A 7698-nucleotide genomic window follows, 5' to 3' on the forward strand; every position below is an offset into this window, starting at 1 on the left:
GTTCTCATTGGCCGGCGGCGATCGCGAGGGGGGGGCCATGAACGGATGGCCTCCCCCTCATCTCTGATCGCCGCTGGACAAAAGACGACCGCCTCGGGCACCGGGGGGGGGTCCGATCGGACCCCCCACCCGCGGAAGGCAAATCACGTATATGTACGTGATTTTGCCTGTCCGTGCCACCTTGCCGACGTAAATCGGCGTGAGGCGGTCGTCAAGTGGTTAAAGTGAAATAATAAAAATGAAATATTCGTTTAAATATCGTGCCTGGGGGCTCCCCTTAGTCTGCCTGTAAAGTAGCACATTTTTCCCATGTTTAGAAAAGTACTGCAGCAAAATGACATTTCTAAAGGAAAAATATAATTTAAAATTGCTCACAGCTGTAATGTATTGACAGATCCCAGCAATATACATAAAAAAAAAAAAAAAACAGCATGCATTCCCCCCCCCCCCCCAGCCCATACTCCATGCCAACATTTTTTTTAAAAAATGGCGTGGGGGTCTCTCCCAAAATCCATACCAGACCCTAAGGGCCTGGTATGGATGGGGGGGAACTCATGCCGTTTTTTCTGAATTCTGTCATAGGGCTCCCCTTAACAACTTCAATACACTATATTATATATTGTACACTGCACTATATACCCTGCACTGTATTATATATACTACACTGAGTGCACTATATACTCTGAAATGCAGTATATATACTATTTTGACTGCACTATATACTCTGCTGAAAAATTGGGCCTTAGGTGTTGGAGGTGGCAGAACTCAGTAACCCCTCCCAGTTACTCTTGTTGGGTGCAGGAACAGTCCCTGCTGTTAAATATTATTTCAAAAATTGTAATTACATGCCCCTGTTATATATATATAAAATATACTGCCTGCACTGACTGAATATATCAAATACACTGCCTGTACTGACTGAATATAGAGTTTACACTGTATATATAGGCTACGCTGAATGCAGAGTATATATATATATATATATATATATATATATATATATATATATATATACTAGTCTGACTGTATATATATCAAATACACTGCCACTAACTAACCTGCCTGCCTAATCTAGCAGTCTAATCTGTGTAAGCAGCTTTATACAGTATAGTGCGGGGTGTGGACTTAGTCCCCCTGAACCATGATTGGCCAAAGGCACCCTGCCTTTGGCCAATTATGGCTCTCCCTGAGGAGCGTGCTGTGATTGGCCAAAGCATGCAGGTCAGGTGTATGCTTTGGCCAATCATCATACAGCAATGCACTGCGGTCTTGCAATGCATTATGGGGCGCTCAAATTCGCTGCGAACGCCCCATAAAATTAGCTGTTCAGCGAACACCCAATGTTCGAGTCTAACTTACGTACAACTCGAAGCTCGCATAACGAATGCCGCATCTAAATGAATGGAACATAACAAATTAATAATAATAAACAATAATAATAATAAAAAGTTATTATTATTATTATTATTTTGTTACGTTCCATTTGTTTAGATGTGGAAGATTAGATAAAATTCGTACTCGTATGGTCACTAATAGCCAAATTTGAAAGGAAATTCCAATACCTATAATTTAATAGTTTGTAATAGTTATTATTATTAGTTAGTTAGTTATTATTTGGGATTTTCAAATGTTTGGATTTTTGGTCTTATTTTCGGATTTTTGAATTTTCGGATTTTTGAATTTTCGGATTTTTGAATTTTCGGATTTTTGAATTTTAAGGAAATATTGTTAAATGGGTTTTCGTTAATTCAAATATTTCCAAATTAATGAATTTGATTTTTTTTCTAAAAACTAATTCGGAATGAAACAAATTGCACATGTCTAGAAGATGAAGAGGAAGAAGAGACAATGCCTGACACAGCAGAGGTTCCAGGTTCAGATCCAGGCCCTGACACCTGCACAGTTTTCTGCATTAGATATAATGTCCTATATCCAGCAATTTAAAATTGAAGTGCAAGATCTATGCAATAGAGCTGATAATTTGAACAACAAATGGGGAAATTTGCTAGTTCTATTAACACACTGGTGGATGCTCGTAATGAGAGACAGGATGTTCTGGCTTGACTTAAATCTAAGCTTGCAGATTTGGATGTTGCAACAATCTCTACATTCATGGCATTCTTTTTGGGGGGGTTTCTTTTGTCTTTTTTCCTTTTTGTTTCTAATCTTTTCTCCTTTATTTGCTCTAGACCTAGGCTCCTGGATGGATATACTGATTTACTTCCCCTGAGGGTCTATTTTGCTTTTCATGTTTTACAGGAGTTTGCCAGATGGTGGGTAAGTGATGTTCTGTATGTCATGAATACACCTGATATGCCCTCGACTCCTTGTCGGGTCCTTTCTCATAACAGCCAAGGCCTTAATTCTTCTATTAAATCAGTCATCCACCCTGTCCTCTGGGCCCAGTAACAGGCCAGGTTTTATGTATTACCTTAATTCTCCTATTAAATCAGTGGTAATCAATTCTATCTTTAGGGCCCATTAACAGGCCAGGTTTTATGTATTACCTTGGGGAGATGCAAACTAAAATACTGCAATCACTGAGCAGCAAATTATATCACCTGTGATGTATTTCAGTTATCTTGCAAACCTGGCCTGTTAATGGGCCCTGAGAACAGGGTTGATGGCCACTGTATTAAGGGACTTAAGGCATTCCAATTCTATCATTCCTGCCATGTGGCTGTCTTACTCCTTCAGGAAACCCATTTCCCTCATTCTTATTTTCCATCCTTCCTCCATAAGCAACACTCCACCTTTTTTTGGTGAATGCTCAAGATAAAACTAAAGGTGTAGCTATTTGTTTTTCTAAACGTCTGTCTTTTACTCTTAGGCAGAAGATTAGGGATCCTGGTGGAAGATTTCTACTTGTGAAGGGTCTCGTGGGTGAACATTTGTCTACACTTTTCTCATATTATGCCCCAAATTCTGGTCATTCCGCTTTTTACTTACATTTCTCTGTGCCTTGACATAGTATCTGGAGAAACAGGTTATTTGGGGGCATTTGCGCCAAATTTGAGCTGCGCGTCACGCCCCATAATGCACTGCATCATCACAGTGCATCGCTGGCTGATGATTCAGTGCAATAAATATATATACAGTCTCCAACATACAGTATATATATATATCCACTGCATTCCAGTCTAGCAAAGCCTATATCTGATTGCAGGCCATTGCTGGTGTACGTTTTCAAATACACTTTCAGGCAGGCAGGCAAGTGATTCAATGATCTGCAGTGCATTAAATATGTATACAGTCTCCAACATATTTATATCCACTCCATTCCAGTCTAGCCAAGCCTATATCTGACTGCAGGCCATTCCCAGTGTACGTTATCAAATGTACTTTCAGGCAGGCAGGTGATTCAGTGATCTGCAGTGCATAAAATATATATACTGTCTCCTACATATATATCCACTGCATTCTAGTCTAGCCAAGCCTATACCTGACTATAGGCCATTCCTGGTGTATGTATTCAAAGACACTTTCAGGCAGGCAGGCCAGGCAGGTGATTCAGTGATCTGCAGTGCATAAAGATATATATACAGTCTCCAACATATATATCCACTGCATTCTAGTCTAGCCAAGCCTATACCTGACTATAGGCCATTCCTAGTGTACGTATTCAACAAAACTTTCAGGCAGGCAGGCCAGGCAGGTGATTCAATGACCTGTAGTGCATAAATATATATATATATATATATATATATATATATATATATATATATATATACAGTCTCCTACATATATATCCACTGCATTCTAGTCTAGCCAAGCCTATACCTGACTGCAGGCCATTCCTGGTGTACTTATTCAAAGACACTTTTAGGCAGGCAGGCCAGGCAGGTGATTCAGTGATCTGTAGTGCATAAAGATATATATACAGTCTCCTACATATATATCCACTGCATTCTACTCTAGACAAGCCTATACCTGACTGCAGGCCATTCATGGTGTAATTTTTCTAGTAAACTTCAGGCAGTGTTTTGCTAATCCAATTTTACAGCATGTCTGTAAGGCAACCAAGGAAAGGCAGATGCTCACAGGCCACTAAAAGAGAGCAGGCTCTGTGTCTACAGCCAACAGTGCTGGTCATGGACATGGTGCATCCTCAGCACGTGGCCGTGGGGCACGCTTGTCCTTTTTTTCGACAGCTGGCCGTGTTGAGCCACAACATGCAGAAGAGTTGAGAGTGTGGATCAGAAAGCCGTCCTCATCCTCCTCATCCTCTGTCACCCAGGCTCAGAGAAGTTTGGCTGCCAATACAGTTGCCAAAGTGGCCTATTCCATCGGCTCAATGGCATCAGTCTCTCCTTCCCTAGCCCCACCATCATGTCCTGAGGAGTCCCCAGAACTGTTCGACCACAGTGTCGGGTACATGCTGCAGGAGGATGCGCAGCATTTTGAAGGCTCTGATGATGGTACCCAGGTTGAGGATGAAGGCAGTAACGTGAGCCCAGAGAAAGGGGGTGCCCAAGAAGGTCAAGAAGCTGGCAGTCATGTTCCCCTAGCTGCAGCATACTGCCAGGTTTGCTCCAGTGGCGAGGGAGGGGATGCTGAGGTCACTGACTCTACATGGGTGCCTAATAGAAGAGAGGAGGAGGAGGAGGAGGCACGTCTCCAACGAGGCAGGATGCCCTCCAGGGGCCAGCTTAAGGACAGCCAACCGACTGCATCACATCGTAGAGCTCCGCATGTGCAGGGCGCTGCTGAATCTGCGTGTTTTTTCAAAAGTTCTTTGGTGTGGGCCGCAGCAGATCACACCTTTGCTATTTGCAACATATGTCAGAAGCGTATCAAGCTTGGCCAAAACAGCAGCCGCTTGGGCACCACATACTTGACCAGACATATGTCGAGCTCCCATGCAGTCCGTTGGCAATAGTACTTTAAAGACCCACATCAAAGAACAAGGCGGACCTCTCCTTGCTCCTCATCAGCTGGGATCTCCAACCCCACTATACCTTCAGTCCTCTCAGAGACCTGCACTGACAGGAATGAAGGTGTAGAATTAGGTGTCCCAAGGACTTGCGGGCAATCTGCTAGTGGTACAGTTGATAACAATATATTCTAAACAGCATCAAAAAGTTTGTGCGATTATTCAGAAATATTGGCCCCTATTGTCCAATGACAAAGTTATTTCCAAATATGTGAAACCAACTCCATCCATTACCTATAGAAGATCCAGATCCTTAAAGGATCAATTGGTCCATAGCCACTTAGCACAGAGATCTGCAAGAAACACTCGGAAAGGCACTGCCTTATGTGGTAGATGCGATTTTTGTAGATACATTTTAGATGCAGAGGAGATAACCCTTCCAAATGGGACCCTATGTCAACCCAATTTCTTTGTTAATTGTCAATCCATTGGCGTGGTCTATTACATGAGGTGTACGTGTAAGCCCTTTTCATAGGGAAAACTAAGAGGGCCTTTTTCCAAAGGATTAGGGACCATGTGTCCTCGTCCAAAAGAAAAAGATGGAAACAGCCATCAGTCGACATATGGGTTTATATCACTCATTTGATCTAACCAAAATGAAATTTTTTGCATGAGAGGGGGGGAGATGTGGCTAGAATTCTCCTGCAGAAGGAGACAAGGTGGATCCATTCTTTGGCTGCCACCTTGCCCCCTGGGCTTAACGAATCCATTAGCTTTAGGCCTTTCCCCTAGGGACGTATAGAGCCATGTTCTCAGTTGCTCCTAAAATTGGTCCCTTGTTGACCTTTATTGATATTTTGATATGTGTCAGGTTATTGTACCAGGTTTTCATATGTACACCCTATCCAGATTGCCTCTACTTCATTTTTTCGCCATTTTGGTCTATGGATTAACTGCGCAGATTGTATTCATTAATTACCTTACAACACACAAACAGAAATATAAAGGGAGAGGAAATAACAGGGGGGAGGGAAGAGGGAAGGGGAGGAATGGAAAGAAGAAGGAAAAAATATATATATTTTTCTCTCTCCTTTTTCTTCTCCTCTTTTCCCTATGAGTTCCTAAATTGAGAATAAAGTTTTTTAACTAAGGAAGCACCCACAAGGATTAGATGATCATACGGATGCCCAGGGTGCCATTTCAAGTGGTAAATCTGTTTCCACTGGAGGGCGCCAATTGCATCTTTCCATAACCTTTGTGGGAATTATCTTCACACAAATGGTTGCAGACACTTTTTCCATCTTTTCTGGTTGTATTTTCTTTTTTTCAAAGTTACACTTATTATTTTTATGCCTTTTGAGCATTTACATCATTGCTGACAGTCCTAAAGGTGTTGTCAGGTCACTTCCTGTGCGCCCTCTAGTGTCACTTCCGGTGTGCCCAGCACCTCTGATTAGATTGATTTAATTGAGGAACTTCTCTTCCTGACTTGACTGAGGGTGTTACTTCCGGTCTGGCTACCTATTGGTAGATGCCCATGCAGCGTCCGCCCCTCCCCCAGGTTTTGGAACCATTTTTTGGCACCAAATTTGGAGAGGGGGAGGGTATTTAAACACTCTGGTGGTGGTTCAATAGAGATCCAGCCTGAGAGGAGGAGGATGTTATTTTTCTTATTTACCAGTTGATCCAGGTATTTCTTACTACTTTGAGGATATTATAGACTAACTTCTGAGGAAACCCCTGCTTTTATTTTGGGTCCCCTGACTGAATCACTGCTGTTGTTTCTAGTTTTTGTCGTTTTTCCTTCCCCCCCCCCCCCCTTTTCTTTGGGGTTCTGCCTTGGAAGGAACATGAACTTAAGCAGCTTTACCTGTTTTACCTGGACTCCTTGGTTCCAAGTCAGTCCTTTATTACAGGTACAGATTTTATATATTTAAACATTTTTTATTTTTTTTAAATAAGTAAAAGAAAAGCCAATAAAAAGACAAAAAATAAATATAGCAACAATAAAGAATTAAAAGATGCAAATTAAAGATCACTGCACTCACATTTCAGGACCTCTTCCATCAGTTAAAAACACAATTTTATCTACCCTTGGTGGTCATCAATTGATCCTCCGGCTGGGGTTGCTTCTTGATCTAAATAGCTTAACTACTTAAGTTTCTATTCAATTCGTTATCCCAATCTTTTACAAGACCTGCATACAGGTAAACAGATCCCATACTTGGCTTAATTGTCGTATTGGCAGCTTGGATGTGTGGTACTATTTTTTTTGCCTTGCATTGATAGTGTTTTGTCTTTGTCTTCTTTGTGTATTTTGTAACTTACTGTATTGTTCTCTTAGTGCCTGATAGATACTACTCTCCTGAAGAAGCCACGATGTGTGGTGAAACGTTGAGAAATCAACCCTTTGGTTGCACTATTAAAAGATTGTTCCAGTACATTGCATGTAAACTCTTCTTACAACCATGTTTTTATTAATTTTTCAAAATAAAATGTGAAAATTGTATATACAAAATATTGTGTCACCCTGTTTGCACCTTTAAAATCCTAATTTTCCCTTTATTGCATCTTGTATATTGTAGGGATGTGGTGCCTATACTCATTTTGAATGTGAGGCAAGTATTTACCTTTTTCCTTTTTTGAGACATGTGCAGCATATCGCACCGTTGCTATTTGCAACATATGTCAGAAGCATATCAAGCTTGGCCAAAACAGCAGCCGCTTGGGCATCACATGCTTGACCAGACATATGTCGAGCTCCCATGCAGTCCATTGGCAACAGTACTTAAAAGACCCACACCAAAGGACAAGGTGGACCTCTC

The sequence above is a fragment of the Aquarana catesbeiana genome, linkage group LG05 (genome assembly GCF_042186555.1).
Source record: "Aquarana catesbeiana isolate 2022-GZ linkage group LG05, ASM4218655v1, whole genome shotgun sequence".
Taxonomy (NCBI): Eukaryota; Metazoa; Chordata; class Amphibia; order Anura; family Ranidae; genus Aquarana; species Aquarana catesbeiana.